This window comes from Natator depressus, chromosome 1 (assembly GCF_965152275.1).
Source record: "Natator depressus isolate rNatDep1 chromosome 1, rNatDep2.hap1, whole genome shotgun sequence".
NCBI classification, from domain to species: domain Eukaryota; kingdom Metazoa; phylum Chordata; order Testudines; family Cheloniidae; genus Natator; species Natator depressus.
Window position 1 is genome coordinate 203311122 of NC_134234.1, and position 18465 is coordinate 203329586.

The window sequence follows — 18465 nt, forward strand, 5'->3', positions numbered from 1 at the left end:
TGCTTCCTGCACCCATCACTCCTCAGCTGCAGAGGAAGGGATCACTGTACAGGGAGCTGCTCCCCCATCTGCCCAACCCCCATGCATCTAGATGCCCTCATAACCAGACTCTTCCATTGAGTTTCACCCCCCTCCCGCACCCAAAATCCCCCACAACGAGCACCACTCCCACTGCACCTGCACTACCCTGATGAGTCACCCGCACTCGGATCCCCACCCTACCAATCAACAGCCAACCACACCTGAATCCCCACCCCCCTGAGCCTCTCTCCTCCAGCATCTAGACCCCCACACTGAATACCCTGCACCCAGACCCCCCCAACTGTAACCCCACCCCCCCTCCCCAACTACCTTCACCTGGACCCCCCTGCAGAGTCCCATTACCGTTGCACCCAGAACCCCACAAGTCCCTGTGCATCCAGATCCCCCCCACATCCGGATCCCTCACTCATCCGCCCATATCCAGATTGCCCCACACAGAACCCTCTCACCCCACACCTGGATTCCCCCCCCCCAACTAAGCCCCTCCATACTTGGATCCTATCTGGTTGAGCCTGCCTGCCCATGCCTGGTGCACCTGGCATGGAGGGGCAGGGCCCTGGGGTGTTTCTGGGGCAGGTCCAATCCTTGCGCTGTGTCAGGGTTGGGTGCAGCTTCACCGCTAAGTCCATGTCTTGGGTGGGAGCTGCACAGTGATCTTCCACCTCTGTGCAGCCAGTGGCCTGTGCTTCCCACTGCCATGCTGGAGTCTCCACATTGACAAATAAAATGTGCAGAATTTTGAAGAGTTTTAAAATATTATGCACAGAATTTTTTTTTTTTGGTGCAGAATGCCCTCAGGAGTAAGATTATTCCATTAAAAGAATAATGGACTCAGTCTATCTCTGCTGGGCAGTACAGGACATACATTTCTGGGGGGAAATCTGGGATTAGGAGTGTGTTGGGGTCTCCCTGTCATAATCTTTAAGACTAGTGGGAGCCAAGGTTGCAGACATAGTTGGGAGTGAAGTACATGCTGGAGAGTGTTTGTGAGCAGTCCAGGTTAGAGGCTACAGCAGCAAGGCGTTGTTACAGGGCAGGGGCGACACAGCTACTCATTTGTCTGGATTGTACTCTGGAATGTCACACAGGAGTCCTGCAATACAAACTATTTTAAGGGTGTGAGTGTGTATCTATATAGAAAAGTATTCATTTTGAAAGGGTTATGGCTGCTTGATTTCACTATTTATACTGGATACACAAGAGCTCAGATCAACAGACACTGAAGGTTGTAGGTGACCTACCTATATTAAATGAATTAGTGGTTTTGGTCTAATTCCTAGTCATGAAAAACACAAATGACAAAAATTACTTTTATAACTTACATAATTATTTTTGTAATCTCGGAAGAAAGACCCAGGCTGGTAGAGGTCTGTATGTGGGAAGTTTGCACTTTTACAGCCTACGCTATGCCCATTCAAAGGATAAGAATAAAGAAATTCCATTTCTAAGGTACTGTTCTTCAGCATTATGGATTTCTTTACGTTTTGATGAAAAGAAAAGGAGGACTTGTGGCACCTTAGAGACTAAGGGTATGTCTACACTACGAAATTAGGTCTAATTTATAGAAGTCGGTTTTTTAGAAATCGGTTTTATATAGTCGATTGTGTGTGTCCCCACAGAAAATGCTCTAAGTGCATTAACTTGGCGGAGTGCTTCCACAGTACTGAGGCTAGAGTTGACTTCCGGAGTGTTGCACTGTGGGTAGCTATCCCACAGTTCCCACAGTCTCCGCTGCCCATTGGAATTCTGGGTTGAGATCCCAATGCCTGATGGGGCTAAAACATTGTCGCGAGTGGTTCTGGGTACATATCGTCTAGCCCCCGTTCCCTCCCTCCCTCCGTGAAAGCAAGGGCAGACAATTGTTTCGCGCCTTTTTTCCTGAGTTATCTGTGCAGACGCCTTACCACGGCAAGCATGGAGCCCACTCAGGTAACCGTCACCGTATGTCTCCTGGATGCTGGCAGACGTGGTACTGCATTGCTACACAGCAGAATCAACCCATTGCCTTGTGGCAGCAGACGGTACAGTACGACTGGTAGCCGTCATCGTCATGCCCGAGGTGCTCCTGGCCACGTCGGCCAGGAGCGCCTGGGCAGACATGGGCGCAGAGACTAAATTTGGAGTGAGTTGACCAGGTCATTCTCTTTAGTCCTGCAGTCAGTCCTATTGAACCATCTTATGGTGAGCAGGCAGGCGATACGGATTGCTAGCAGTCCTACTGTACCATCTTCTACCAGGCAGGCAAGAGATGAGGATGGCTAGCAGTCCTACTGCACCGTCTTCTGCCGAGCAGCCATGAGATGTGGATGGCTTGCAGTCCTTCTGCACCGTCTGCTGCCAGCCAAAGATGTAAAAGATAGATGGAGTGGATCAAAACAAGAAATAGACCAGATTTGTTTTGTACTCATTTGCTTCCCCCCCCCACCCGTCTAGGGTACTCATTCCTCTAGGTCACACTGCAGTCACTCACAGAGAAGGTGCAGTGAGGTAAATCTAGCCATGTATCAATCAGAGGCCAGACCAACCTGCTTGTTCCAATAAGAACAATTACTTAGGTGCACCATTTCTTATTGGAACCCTCCGTGAAGTCCTGCCTGAAATACTCATTGATGTAAAGCCACCCCCTTTGTTGATTTTAATTCCCTGTAAGCCAATCCTGTAAGCCATGTCGTCAGTCGCCCCTCCCTCCGTCAGAGCAACAGCACACAATCGTTCCGCACCTTTTTTCTGTGCGGATGCCATACCAAGGCAAGCATGGAGGCCGCTCAGCTTACTTTGGCAATTAGGAGCACATTAAACACCACACGCATTATCTAGCAGTATATGCAGCACCAGAACCTGGCAGAGCGATATCGGGCGAGGAGGCGACGTCAGCACGGTCACGTGAGTGATCAGGACATGGACACAGATTTCTCTGAAAGCATGGGCCCTGCCAATGCATGCATCATGGTGCTAATGGGGCAGGTTCATGCTGTGGAACGCCGATTCTGGGCTCGGGAAACAAGCACAGACTGGTGGGACCGCATAGTGTTGCAGGTCTGGGACGATTCCCAGTGGCTGCGAAACTTTCGCAAGTGTAAGGGCACTTTCATGGAACTTTGTGACTTGCTTTCCCCTGCCCTGAAGCGCATGAATACCAAGATGAGAGCAGCCCTCACAGTTGAGAAGTGAGTGGCAATAGCCCTGTGGAAGCTTGCAACGCCAGTCAGCTACCGGTCAGTTGGGAATCAATTTGGAGTGGGCAAATCTACTGTGGGGGCTGCTGTGATGCAAGTAGCCCACGCAATCAAAGATCTGCTGATATCAAGGATAGTGACCCTGGGAAATGTGCAGGTCATAGTGGATGGCTTTGCTGCAATGGGATTTCCTACCTGTGGTGGGGCCATAGATGGAACCCATATCCCTATCTTGGCACCGGAGCACCAAGCCGGCGAGTACATAAACCGCAAGGGGTACTTTTCAATAGTGCTGCAAGCTCTGGTGGATCACAAGGGACGTTTCACCAACATCAACGTGGGATGACTGGGAAAGGTACATGACGCTGGCATCTTCAGGAACTCTGGTCTGTTTCAAAAGCTGCAGGAAGGGACTTTATTCCCAGACCAGAAAATAACCGTTGGGGATGTTGAAATGCCTATAGTTATCCTTGGGGACCCAGCCTACCCCTTAATGCCATGGCTCATGAAGCCGTACACAGGCAGCCTGGACAGTAGTCAGGAGCTGTTCAACTACAGGCTGAGCAAGTGCAGAATGGAGGTAGAATGTGCATTTGGACGTTTAAAGGCGCGCTGGCGCAGTTTACTGACTCGCTTAGACCTCAGTGAAACCAATATTCCCACTGTTATTACTGCTTGCTGTGCGCTCCACAATATCTGTGAGAGTAAGGGGGAGACGTTTATGGCGGGGTGGGAGGTTGAGGCAAATCGCCTGGCTGCTGGTTACGTGCAGCCAGATACCAGGGCGGTTAGAAGAGCACAGGAGGGCGCGGTACGATCAGAGAAGCTTTGAAAACCAGTTTCATGACTGGCCAGGCTACGGTGTGAAAGTTCTGTTTGTTTCTCCTTGATGAAACCCCCCGCCCCTTGGTTCACTCTACTTACCTGTAAGCTAACCACCCTCCCCTCCTCCCTTCGATCACCGCTTGCAGAGGCAATAAAGTCATTGTTGCTTCACATTCATGCATTCTTTATTCATTCATCACACAAATAGGGGGATGACTACCAAGGTAGCCCACGAGGGGTGGTGGAGGAGGGAAGGAAAATGCCACACAGCACTTTAAAAGTTTACAACTTTAAAATTTATTGAATGCCAGCCTTCTGTTTTTTGGGCAATCCTCTGTGGTGGAGTGGCTGGTTGGCCGGAGGCCCCCCCACCGCATTCTTAGGTGTCTGGGTGTGGAGGCTATGGAACTTGGGGAGGAGGGCGGTTGGTTACACAGGGGCTGTAGTGGCAGTCTGTACTCCAGCTGCCTTTGCTGCAGCTCAACCATACACTGGAGCATACTGGTTTGATCCTCCAGCAGCCTCAGCATTGAATCCTGCCTCCTCTCATCATGCTGCCGCCACATTTGAGCTTCAGCCCTGTCTTCAGCCAGTCACTTACTCTCTTCAGCCCGCCACTTCTCCTCCCGGTCATTCTGTGCTTTTCTGCACTCTGACATTATTTGCCTCCACTCATTTGGCTGTGCTCTGTCAGTGTGGGAGTACAGCATGAGCTCAGAGAACATTTCATCACGAGTGCATTTTTTTTCTTTCTAACCTTCACTAGCCTCTGGGAAGGAGAAGATCCTGTGATCCTTGAAACACATGCAGCTGGTGGAGAAAAAAAAAGGGACAGCGGTATTTAAAAAGACACATTTTATAAAACAGTGGCTACACTCTTTCAGGGTAAACCTTGCTGTTAATATTACATATATAGCACATGTGCTTTCTTTACAAGGTCGCATTTTGCCTCCCCCCACCGCGTGGCTACCCCCTCAACCCTCCCCCCTCCCCGTGGCTAACAGCGGGGAACATTTCTGTTCAGCCACAGGCAAACAGCCCAGCAGGAACGGGCACCTCTGAGTGTCCCCTGAAGAAAAGCACCCTATTTCAACCAGGTGACCATGAATGATATCTCACTCTCCTGAGGATAACACAGAGAGATAAAGAATGGATGTTGTTTGAACGCCAGCAAACATACACTGCAATGCTTTGTTGTACAATGATTCCCGAGTACATGTTACTGGCCTGGAGTGGTAAAGTGTCCGACCATGGAGGACGCAATAAGGCTGCCCTCCCTAGAAACCTTTTGCAAAGGCTTTGGGAGTACATCCAGGAGAGCCGCGAATGCCAGGGCAAATTAATCCTTTCACTTGCTTGCTTTTAAACCATGTATAGTATTTTAAAAGGTACACTCACCGGAGGTCCCTTCTCCACCTGCCGGGTCCAGGAGGCAGCCTTGGGTGGGTTCGGGGGCTACTGGCTCCAGGTCCAGGGTGAGAAACAGTTCCTGGCTGTCGGGAAAACCGGTTTCTCCTCTTGCTTGCTGTGAGCTATCTACAACCTCCTCCTCATCATCATCGTCTTCGTCCCCAAAACCTGCTTCCGTGTTGCCTCCATCTCCATTGAAGGAGTCAAACAACACGGCTGGGGTAGTGGTGGCTGAACCCACTAAAATGGCATGCAGCTCATCATAGAAGCGGCAAGTTTGGGGCTCTGACCCGGAGCAGCCATTCGCCTCTCTGGTTTTCTGGTAGGCTTGCCTCAGCTCCTTAAGTTTCACGCGGCACTGCTTCGGGTCCCTGTTATGGCCTCTGTCCTTCATGCCCTGGGAGATTTTGACAAAGGTTTTGGCATTTCAAAAACTGGAACGAAGTTCTGATAGCACGGATTCCTCTCCCCATACAGCGATCAGATCCCATACCTCCCGTTCAGTCCATGCTGGAGCTCTTTTGTGATTCTGGGACTCCATCATGATCACCTCTGCTGATGAGCTCTGCATGGTCACCTCTGCTGATGAGCTCTGCATGGTCACCTGCAGCTTGCCACGCTGGCCAAATAGGAAATGAGATTCAAAAGTTCGTGGTTCTTTTCCTGTCTACCTGGCCAGTGCATCTGAGTTGAGAGTGCTGTCCAGAGCGGTCACAATGGAGCACTCTGGGATAGCTCCCGGAGGCCAATACCGTCGAATTGTGTCCACAGTACCCCAAATTCGACCCGGCAAGGCCAATTTAAGCGCTAATCCTCTTGGCAGGGGTGCAGTAAGGAAATCGATTTTCAGAGCCCTTTAAGTCGAAATAAAGGGCTTCATCGTGTGGACGGGTGCAGGTTTACATTGATTTAACGCTGCTAAATTCGACCTAAAGTCCTAGTGTAGACCAGGGCTAACCAATTTATTTGAGCATAAGCTTTCGTGAGCTACAGCTCACTTCATTGGATTCCGCATCCGATGAAGTGAGCTGTAGCTCACGAAAGCTTATGCTCAAATAAATTGGTTAGTCTCTAAGGTGCCACAAGTACTCCTTTTCTATTTGCGAATACAGACTAACACGGCTGTTCCTGTTTTAGTAATTCTTTGTGGCCTCTTCCTTCGGAGGATCTCAAAGCACTAAGATCCCTAGATTACTGAGAAGGAGGGAGCTAGGTGTATTTTCTGCCACCTGCCTACCCTTCTTAGCAAGGGTTAGGCACAATAGCAGCCCTTGCACTTGAAGGAGCAGAGGAACTACTCCCTCTTTGATTCTCTACAGGTGTACAGTGATGAGGACAGGGAAGAAGGCAGAGTCATGGCCCTGCTTCTCTATGTAGGCCAGAAACAGGGTGGAGCAAGCTTCATCATCCAAAGGGTGTGTTCATTCCTCATGCCTTCCATGGAATTGGAGGGGGCACAGTGTCTCTTGGTCAGTGCATCTCCACGAACCTAAAAATGGGCCGCATTGTGAGCTACACACTTTGGCCCATTAAGGAATAAAATGTCTCCCCAGTAAAGTAAGAGGTCCTATCCCCATTATACAGATGGGGAAAACTGAACCCCAAAGTGATGAAGCTACTGACCAAAGGTTACATAGCAAATCTGTGTCTGAGCTAGAAATAGCCCCAAGATCATTCTGCCTCTAATGTTTTCTGTGTATGCATCCATATGTAATGCAGTGTTATGACTGAGCAGGCATTGCATTTTTATGCTGGATGTTGACAGAGGTCAATGCAAATTAGTAAAAGTAAAATGGTCTTACTGCACCAAAACACTAAGGGATTGTAAATGTGTTTTACATTAACGGGTGGTATCAGTGTAGTAATGGAAAGTTAGAATTAAAAGGCCCTGACTGCCTCTTGTTACCTTATGTTCCCATGAGCCTAAAATCTTTCAAGGGCAATCTGAGGTGAATTTAATTTAGCTGTCTTGTGTGAGGTAAAGGAACAACTGGGCCAAATACTGGCATCCCCATTTTTCATGGATTATCTTGTGAGGTAGGATCCTGCCACAGTTCAGCAAATGAGTTGGTCTTAGGGGACTTAGTTGCTGGATGATGACTCTAGAGTGGAGGCTGTGTGAACTAATGCCTTGGAGGAAGCTAGAACTGAGTAGCTACTTAGGAAGATTAATGTCTGGATTCATTAAAAGCTGCTTATGTGAGAGGTGATCTTTTATGCACAACTCACAGCCAATTAATAAAAATGGGTCAATTAGCCTGTCAAATGCAACAACATGTATCCAGTGTTCAGGCTCTTATGTGTTTATGAATGAAATATTGAAGTATATGAAGAGGAAACACCTACTTGCATCATACAAAGCAGATGCAGAAATTTAACTGAGGAAATTGTGGAACATTTCATTCAACTTCCATCAGAAAGTCACCCATTTATCCACTCACTCACTAGAGGACAACACATGGGTTTCTGTCATGGGCATGCTATAAGTGTACCGTGTCACTACAGAGTGCCTTTCATCCCCAAACAGCCTTTACAAATGATACATACAGAGGAATCACTTCACCTATCAGTGAAATGCAGCCACCTTTGAGGTGAAGAGTGGCAGCCAAACTGTGCAACACAGCAATGAGGAGAGAGGAAAATTTAGGACATTAGAGCAAAGTCTTTTCATATAAATAAAAGTGCCTTTACCTTTAGTATACCTGCAGAGCAGAAAGAAATTCTTAATTTTTTAATAGTTTTTAAGATCAAATCCCAAAGACTCCAACACAGAAACTGAATTCCAGTAAAAGTTAATCTGCCTCAGAAGCATGAAAAGCCAAGCTGACCTTGCCAGAATTTTGTTTTCAGGGAATCTAGATTAAATATGATGCTCAGATTCTTGATGGTATATCTATGCCACGCACAGAAAAAAAAAAAAAAAAAAAACCCTTGGCAGCAAGTCACGGAGCCTGGGTCAACTGACTTGGGCTCACAGGCCTAGTGCCCTGGGGGTAAAACTAGCACTGCAGACATTTCTGCTTGGGTTGGAGACTGGGCTTAGAGACACCCCCCCCACACACACACTTCTTCTCAGAGCCCGGGCTTCAGCCCAGGGTTGCTGGAACAATCTGTGTAGTGGGGGTGCTCAGAGCCATTGAACCAAACTGTAAACCCTGTATATGATGGAAACCACTTCAAGCCCTGGGATGCTGCCACACCCCCAGCACTCCTAGTTCCAGCACCTATGCTTCAGCCTGAGGAGGCATGCCTGCACTGTTAATTTTAGTCTGCTAGAGCAAGCCCCACGAGCCCAAGTTAGTTGACCCCAGCTGTGAGACTCACTGCCATGTTGGTTTGTGTGTTTTTGAGTTTGCAGTGTAGATGTATGATAAGTCAACCCCTTGAGTATCCTCTTATGTGTAGGGTGACCAGATGTCCCGATTTGATAGGGACAGTCCTGATTTTTGGGTCTTTTTCTTATATAGGATCCTATTACCCTCCACCTCCGTACTGATTTTTCACATTTGCTGTCTGGTCACCCTACTTATGTGGCATATAGGAAAGAATGGATTGTATACAAGAGAGTAAGAAACACTTCAGGTGACTGATTGCCAGAACCATTAAATGTGTTTCCTTCCCAGGGTGGCTCTAATCTGCACTATCATCAAATACATGCAATTGCAAAGATGAAAGCAAGAAACTGTACCTGTAGGAAATATAGATGCAAACAGATTATGCATTCCTGAAGTCAGCAATATAATATGTAGGGGGCAGAGGTTTATCTATAGAGAATAGGAGCTGCACGCAGGCAAGAAATGTCATGAAATGAAATGTGAAATGTTAACACTTATAAATAACAATCTAGATAATTGTCCCAACTGCCACACCTGTGCAATAGATTTCATTTTACTACTCTATGTAAGATTGCAGGATTGTAACTCTGTGTGTCATTCTGAAGCCCAGAATGGTGGTTGAGTTAATGTGAAGCAGTGGAAACAGCTGCAAGTTGAGGGTTTTTGTTTAGAATATCACACAGGTCAGGCATCACATGGCTTTTCTGTCTGTTGCCATCCAATGTTTAAGTTCTCAGCTATTTTGACTTTATGAATTACTGTAGCTGTACATAACATGGGTGTAAGGCCCATGCGAAGAGTCCTAGACCATTGTGATATCAGATGCAACTCAACCAATAGCTCAGTGGTTTGAGCTTTGGCCTGCTAAACCCAGAGTTGTGAGTTCAATCCTTGAGGGGGCCATTTAGGGATCTGGGGCAAAAATTGGGGACTGGTCCTGCTTTGAGCGGGGGGTTGGACTAGATGACCTCCTGAGGTCCCTTCCAACCCTGAGATTCTATGATTCTATGATTCAATCACCACCCTTACTCTACAGTTAGTTTGCATGCAACAACTTCATCTCTACAGTCTCCATACAATCAATGGTGGATTACTTGGCCTGCATCATGGGCTCTCAGCTACTAGTAACATCTTAATTTATGTAGTACCTTCTCATCCCAAAGATCCAAAGGTGCTTTACAGAGTGTACAAAGGAATCCTGTCATTCACCGCTAACGGACAGCTCCCTGAGGGGTTTCAGCTATTTTACAGTGATCTACTGCTACTACATAGCAATCTACAGGAGGTGGCACCAAACAATCCTATATCTAACTGAAACTACAGGAAAATTTTTAGGTGGGAAAGATGTAATTACATAACTTTGAAGCTGGTCAGGCCAGAATATTTTCTGAACACATGTAGTCAATAAATTGCCAAGAGATCTTTGATATCTCTAAGTGGTGAGTGAGGACTTTGGCTTTATATCTCATCTGCAAGATGACAGCAGAGACAGAACAGTGCACAATAGCTCTGTGAGGGGATATTGTATTCAGTGCAACTCTGAGTGGAAAGCATTTCACTGCAGTATCACCTAGTTCCCTCCCTGTATCTAGCATGTCCTCTGGAATGGTAGTTGAAGCATGAAGGGACATATAAATCTTTAGTGCATCTGGCATGTAAATACCTTGCGATGCTGGCTACAACAGTGCCATGCGAATGCCTGTTCTCACTTTCAGGTGACACTGTAAACAAGAAGCAGGCAGCATTATCTCCTGCAAATTGTAACCAAACTTGTTTGTCTGAGTGATTGGCTGAAGTACAACTGAGTGGACTTGTAGGCTCTAAAGTTTTGCATTGTTTTATTTTTGAATTTGTTTATTAGTGACAAAGTGGAAACTACATTGATAGCTCCATTTCACTTTGGAGTGTGTGCATTATTACTTTTCTCTCCTTTTGTAATTTATTTAAAAAATTGTTTCTTAGCTACATATTCATCAGGAATAACAGCAGTACATAATGCATAGAAAGTACAGGTTAGATGGTGAGGTCCAACCCTTAAGGATTGGCTCTTATGAACCCAACAAAACACTGGGTCTGCTGGATCCAGTCCTTAGGAACAAGTTAGAGTGCCTCTTACGTTGTACAAATTCTTGAGGGCCCTCAAATGGAACAGTTCTCCTCCCATATCCCTACATCAGGGGGTAAAATGTGTGTATGTGGCTTACTGCAGTTTTTTTACCACCCAAGCATCTCCTCTCACTGGGGTAATCCTTAGATAGCTGATCAAGTGGGTTTTCTACTGCTCTGTGACAAGATTGATGCATAGCAATGGCTGTGATCTGGTCCTAAATACCAGCATAGTCCAAAGAGAATTCAATTCCTAGAGTGAGGAGAAACAGTTGGGAGGAAACACTATAGGAAGTTAGCTACCTTTTCCCCCAGGGTTATCTAGCAAAATTGAAAGTTGTAATACAACTAGCATATCCCCCGCTGGATTTCTCTGATGGAGCTGTTTATTACAGCACATTTAGTGTTCCAGAAGAGACAACAGTAATGTATTTATAGGTCAATAGTAACGTAATTGAAGATCCTCTGGACTTATAAAGATGCAGGAGAATTAAATGCTCTTAAAGAGGGATGCATTGAAATACTGAGATTGCATTCCATCCCCCTTTCTCTTCTCCTTTCCTTCCTTCCATCCATCTTTCTAACTGTGTCTGGCTCTTTATTCAAATGTATACAAATTATGCTTCTGCTGCTGCTTCCCCCCCATCCCCTGCCACCCAAAACAATTTGTATACACTTGTACAAATTTAGAATCTATTGTTTTTTGATGCGTCTGTTGGTCGGTATGGATTTCATATAAAGTATTAACTGCACCAAGACAAAGGCTGTGGGATCTGAAGTTCTATGAACTTCACAAACTATATTTTTTGGTTCATAGGATTCACAGAGCTAGTTTGAGTTCATGGAACTTTTTACCCTATAATTTAAACAGAAGGGTCTTTTGAAGGACTGTTGAATTTTACTTTTTTTTTTTTTTTTTGGTTAAAAGGAAGCCTGTGGTCTGTGCTAGGGGTTGAAGAACCCCTCCCCTCAAAAATATGTAGGCTGAAACAAATGGATTCTCTATGATGAATATAAACTGTATTTATTTTTTCATTTGAATTTTTCCCCACCTCCGTATGCTCCTCTTTCTGCAGTCTCTTGTAAGAGGAATGTGAACTCAATATTGAAGCTTCAAACCTACAATAATGAGTGTGTTTGAAAGTAGTCCAAAATGAGTTACCCAACCCTAGTGGAGACCTTCTCTAGCAGAGATTCATAAAGCTGAAAGGTAAATTAAACTAATTTAACTAATAAGTCCTGAGATGCACTTTCCTCTAGTCTGAGCTCACTCCTTCTGAGAGTCTGAGAGTTGTCGGAGTTCATGACAGGCAGAATTCCTCCTGCCATCTCTCTCAGTCAAATCCTTCTTACATGCGGTAATAGCTGGCCCCCTCTACTCAAAGCAGCAACCTTTCTTAAGTACAATCTTTGCCTCCTTTGGCATGTGCTTAGCTAGAAAGGTCTAGGCCCCTCCCCCTGTCACGATAATCCCAAAACCTGTGCAGAAAACCCGTGGCTCACCCTCATGGAGCAATTAGTTGAGAGTAATTCAAAGCTGATAGTCCCAGATTGCTGTCTTGATTAGAGCATGTAAAATTTTTTGGATGCATAATTTGTCAACAAATGTGATATTGTGTCAGCTGAAACTATTCATGAATTTGTGCTGAGGTTGCCAAACCGTTTCAACTAAATCAAAAATGTTGAAACAAAACATTTAATTTTGATACAAAACATTTTGTTCAGATTTTCAGGCATTTTGACAAAAAGCAACGGAAAGGATTCACGAAATGGCTGAAGGAGGACGTGGGCATTACTGAAATATGTTGGATTTAGTTTGAACTGAATTTTTTTCAGCTTTTCAGTTCAGTGGAATTCTGAAAAATGTTGTTTTCAGTTTGACCCAAAACGAAACTTTTTTTGGAATTACCAGTGAACGGAAAAATCCATTATTTGCCTGGCTCTAGTCATGATGGTTTCTCTAGAATAGTCATTCAACAAGTGTCAAGCCTGTTTCCTGAGCTGGGCAGCTACCAGAAATACATTGCAATAGGTCACCCTTAGGCAAGTTTAGACCCATGTTCAGCACACAATACAAAATGGAGTGCACAGTCAATACAAACATTTCCCACTCAGTTTCCTTGCTAACAGAGCTGGTCCTTTAGCTCAAGTGGTAGAGGGCCATGCTTTTACAATAAATACTTCTATTTTTCATTTGAAAAGAAGCAGGGTGATGTACTTGTATTACATAAGGATGATGACATATTTTCCAGTTAAATTAATTAGTGAATAAGGAGGATATTAAAAAAATCTTGTAGGGATAAACATTTTTAAATTGGCAGGCCTCGACAGCTTTACACCTGAGAGTCCCGAAACAATTGGCTGAGGAGATCTCTGGCCCACTGATGTTAAAATAGGTCTTGGAACAATGGGGAAATTCCAGAAGACTGGAAGAGTGCTAATGTGCCTGTCTTCAAAAAGGGGAAGTAGGATGACCTGAATAACTATAAACCGATTAGCCTGACATCCCAGGCAAAAAACCTGAAAAGTTGTTTCAGGATTCAATTGATAAACTAAAGGATGAGAATACAATTAATGCCAATTAACATGGTTTTACAGAAAATGTGTCTCGTCAAACCTGATTTCAATATTTGATAAGATTACAAGTTTGGAGGATGCAGGCAATAGCATCGATCTAATGTACTTAGGCTTTTTGAAGGCATTTGACTTAGTACCACATGACATTCTGAATAAAATATCAGCACTATACAACCTCAGTAAAGCATACATTAAAATGGATTAAGAACTGGCTAACTGCCATATCTGAAACTGTAAATGAAATTGGGGAATCACTACCCAGTGCAGATATTTCTAGTGGAGCTTTGAAGGGATTGGTACTAGGCCTGACATTATTTAAACATTTTCATCAATGATCTGGAAGTAAACATAAAATCATTGCTGATAAAACCTGCAGATGGCACACACACTGGCAAATAGTAAATGATGATGATGACAGGGCAGTTAAATAAGGCCTCAATCCTGCTACTGCATTGGCCTGGGCAGAGAGCCCAGCACTGAACCACATTCACTTCAATTCCATACAGATGCAAGGGTCCATCTGTGTGGATGTAGTTGAAGGATTGGGGTTTAAGTCATTTGCTGGTAGGAAAAATGGGTTTCTCTGATTTAGTTTATAACTGGTTACTGAATGAGGAGTGATATGATTCAGTGAAAGCTGTAAGTTTAAGAACCAAAAGCCATCTTCTTATAATCAATGACATTGAAAAGAGGAGGAAACCTTATTTTACACATCTAAACATCTTATATTTAACTTTAGCAAAAAAAAACACGTATAGAAGGACACTTTCGGAGGAACGGTATCAAGATATTTCTTAAGGCATGCACTCAAAAGGTGTACACTATTAAAGACAAGCTAGAAAAAAACCTCAACAGGCAAGCAAAACAAAACAAAATTTGGGCAGCGCATTAAGCATCAGTCAGCTGCAACGAGTAGAACAGACAAGCTGTTACAATTGGCTTCCTTGCCGGTCAGTCATATCTTCTCTGATTCTCCCTTTCCTTCAGCTGGCTCCCTATTCACCACTACCCCAGTCTTGCTTCCTTACTCTGCCTTTATCCATGCCTATGTATCTGATTTAGGATCAAACTTTCAAAATTACTGAAGTGACTTAGGAGGCTACTTGTGTAAGTCTCTTAAAAATGGGACTTGGGTGCCCAAATAACATAGGTCTTCTGGAAATTTCTCCCCTTCAGCCTTGTCTACATGGGAAAGATTTTTGTATAGCCAAAGGTGTGAATGTAAACCAGTATACTTATACCAGTATAACCCCACATGTAGACGCTCTTATTGTGGTATAATAATGTATTTTAAAGGTTTATCCTATGTTGCTTTGGAAGGGTTTAAGCTAAATGGGAAAAAGTCACTCTTATACTGGAATAAGAGTGTTCACATGGGGTGGGTTATTCTGGTATGAGTATACCAGTACAACTATATTGGTATAACTGATAATACTTTCCCATGTGGACAAGACGGTAGTCTCTTATTGCATTATGCCTCTGCCTACTCCACTAATGATGCCAGACCCAGTGTCTTGTTTGTCCATTTCCCCCCATATCCATCATTGCACCTTTTGTCACAGTGCCACCTTTGCATGGAATTCCCTCCCTGAATTGTTTTGCCATGCCACAACTCTCTCCTCTAAAATCACTCCCTAAGATCTACTTCTATTGTAATATCCACAAGAAGTGAATCAACACAAACTTTTCTCAAATTTATATTTATTTTGAACAAACCTTGTCCAATGTATTGATATAACACCTTTCTTTTCTCCACCATCTCCTTTCCCCTACTTTCCTCCCCACTCTTTGTCAGATGTTTTATGAAACCATATTGTAAGTACTGTGACAAAGTTCCTCCTCTGCCTTAGTGGGTCTTGCGCTTATTGGTGGATTTGCTCGCCTCAGAGGTTCATGGCAGCCCTCAGTATGGCCACTTCCGTGGCTCAAATCTGCCGTTCACTCAGTTAGCCTCATCACTGGCCGGCATGGGGAAAAGGAAGAAGAACAATCCCCGCAGTATCTGCTGATCCACCTAGTGGATCGGGGAACAGGCCAGAGACCTTCCCCTCTGGTGGAACCCACAGTCCAGTTGGGCATCACAACATGGGGAGTAGATGGCCAGCCCTCTGTGGAGAAAGAGGTGGTTAGGGACTATTTAGAAAAGCTGGACGTGCACAAGTCCATGGGGCCGGACGAGTTGCATCCAAGAGTGCTAAAGGAATTGGCGGCTGTGATTGCAGAGCCATTGGCCATTATCTTTGAAAACTCGTGGCGAATGGGGGAAGTCCCAGATGACTGGAAAAAGGCTAATGTAGTGCCAATCTTTAAAAAAGGGAAGAAGGAGGATCCTGGGAACTACAGGCCAGTCAGCGTCACCTCAGTCCCTGGAAAAATCATGGAGCAGGTCCTCAAAGAATCAATCCTGAAGCACTTACATGAGAGGAAAGTGATCAGGAACAGTCAGCATGGATTCACCAAGGGAAGGTCATGCCTGACTAATCTAATCGCCTTCTATGATGAGATTACTGGTTCTGTGGATGAAGGGAAAGCAGTGGATGTATTGTTTCTTGACTTTAGCAAAGCTTTTGACACGGTCTCCCACAGTATTCTTGTCAGCAAGTTAAAGAAGTATGGGCTGGATGAATGCACTATAAGGTGGGTAGAAAGTTGGCTAGATTGTCGGGCTTAACAGGTAGTGATCAATGGCTCCATGTCTAGTTGGCAGCCGGTGTCAAGTGGAGTGCCCCAGGGGTCGGTCCTGGGGCCGGTTTTGTTCAATATCTTCATAAATGATCTGGAGGATGGTGTGGATTTCACTCTCAGCAAATTTGTGGATGATACTAAACTGGGAGGAGTGGTAGATACGCTGGAGGGCAGAGATAGGATACAGAGAGACCTAGACAAATTGGAGGATTGGGCCAAAAGAAATCTGATGAGGTTCAATAAGGATAAGTGCAGGGTCCTGCACTTAGGACGGAAGAACCCAATGCACAGCTACAGACTAGGGACCGAATGGCTAGGCAGCAGTTCTGCGGAAAAGGACCTAGGGGTGACAGTGGACGAGAAGCTGGATATGAGTCAGCAGTGTGCCCTTGTTGCCAAGAAGGCCAATGGCATTTTGGGATGTATAAGTAGGGGCATAGCGAGCAGATCAAGGGAGGTGATCGTTCCCCTCTATTCGACATTGGTGAGGCCTCATCTGGAGTACTGTGTCCAGTTTTGGGCCCCACACTACAAGAAAGATGTGGAGAAATTGGAGAGAGTCCAGCGACGGGCAACAAAAATGATTAGGGGTCTGGAACACATGACTTATGAGGAGAGGCTAAGGGAACTGGAATTGTTTAGTCTGCAGAAGAGAAGAATGAGGGGGGATTTGATAGCTGCTTTCAACTACCTGAGAGGTGGTTCCAGAGAGGATGGTTCTAGACTATTCTCAGTGGTAGAAGAGGACAGGACAAGGAGTAATGGTCTCAAGTTGCAGTGGGGGAGGTTTAGGTTGGATATTAGGAAAAACTTTTTCACCAAGAGGGTGGTGAAACACTGGAATGTGTTACTTAGGGAGGTGGTAGAATCTCCTTCCTTAGAAGTTTTTAAGGTCAGGCTTGACAAAGCCCTGGCTGGGATGATTTAATTGGGGATTGGTCCAGCTTTGAGCAGGGGGTTGGACTAGATGACCTCCTGAGGTCCCTTCCAACCCTGATATTCTATGATTCTATGATTCTAACTCTGGTACCAGCTCAACACCCTGGTCCTGGCCCCAGGTTTCCTGGCCAACCTCCAGACATCGATTCTGGAGTTCCTCTGGTCAGGACTGCACTGGTTCTCTGAAGGGGTTTTCCATCTACCCCGGTGGAGGAAGGGCACAGCCTGAAGTGTCTACACGCTCAGGTCCATGTCTTCCAGGCCCTGCAGAGGCTCCTTTATGGTGCAGGTAGTCCGGTGTGGAGCATACTGGTGCACGCCTTCCTGCGCCACTTCTGAGGGCTCCGATATGACCGGCAGCTCCATTATCTCCATCCGAGAGGTCTTCTGTGAGACCTCTCCAGGCTGCCAGTCTTCTACCATGACCTCCTCCTGACCTGGAAACTGCTCTCAGCAGCCAGGTCTGTGGCGGCCACAGTGGGGGCAGATCTCCTCTCGGAGCCCCTGGTACACAACCCCGAGCTGCGTGTGCAGGTGGCAGAGTCCCCCCCGGTGCGTCAGAAGTTGGTCCTGGCAGAAGTCACAAGAGTTGGAGAGCTCCTGGACTACGACCGGGGAGACTGGCTGGATCCCCTGATGCTCAGCGCATGGGCCTCTCCAGGCCTTGTACTCCCCAGTGCGTACTTCAGGAGGTGAGGGCCGCTTTGCTGCCCACTACTCGGGTTTACCTTGACCGGGTCCTGCATGAGGCCTGGTCCCACCGTCAACTCCAGGCCCTCTGGACCTTATCATTGGGCCCCTGCTCCGTGGACCCAACCAACCCCCCCGCCCCTTCACCGTGAGCTGGCTGCATGATGTGCAGCTGGTCCGCTTCCAGACTGCGCCAAGGAAACATTTATACACGCTCGTGCTTCACACCCTTCACGTCCTCACCCTCGTATCCCGCCCAATACAAAATGGCGGGACCTCCTGCCACCTCTGGAGGGTGAGGACGTGAAGGATAGGTGGGCCAGCCTATACTCCACCCTGGTCCCGAGGCCCGCGGAGGATATCAGAAGGCAGCTCCTTCATGGAGCCATAAGCACGGGCGTGTACTTGGCACGGTTTACCCCTATCCCAGACACCTGCCCCTTTTGCGGCGTGAGGGAAACCCTGGCACACATATACTTGGAGTATGCCAGGCTGCAGCCCCTATTCTGGCTCCTCACGAATATTCTGTTACGTTTTTGGTTGCACTTTCCCCCTCACCTTCTCATTTATGCACTCCCTATCCATGACCCCAGAAAGTCACAGGACCTCCTGGTCAATCTCCTCCTGGCCCTGGATAAAATGGCCATCTATAAAACCAGGGTGAGGAGGTTGGCCGATGG

General features: G+C 46.1%; 1 long non-coding RNA gene across 1 annotated transcript in view; it reads right to left on the reverse strand.

Annotated features, from left to right (window-relative positions):
* Positions 1 to 5452: 5452 nt before the first annotated feature.
* LOC141984490 (uncharacterized) overlaps positions 5453 to 18465 on the reverse strand; it is a 32788-nt gene continuing 19775 nt past the window's right edge. The window contains exon 3 of the long non-coding RNA XR_012638746.1: positions 5453 to 5850. This is a non-coding gene — a long non-coding RNA (uncharacterized LOC141984490). The remainder of the gene's footprint in view (positions 5851 to 18465) is intronic.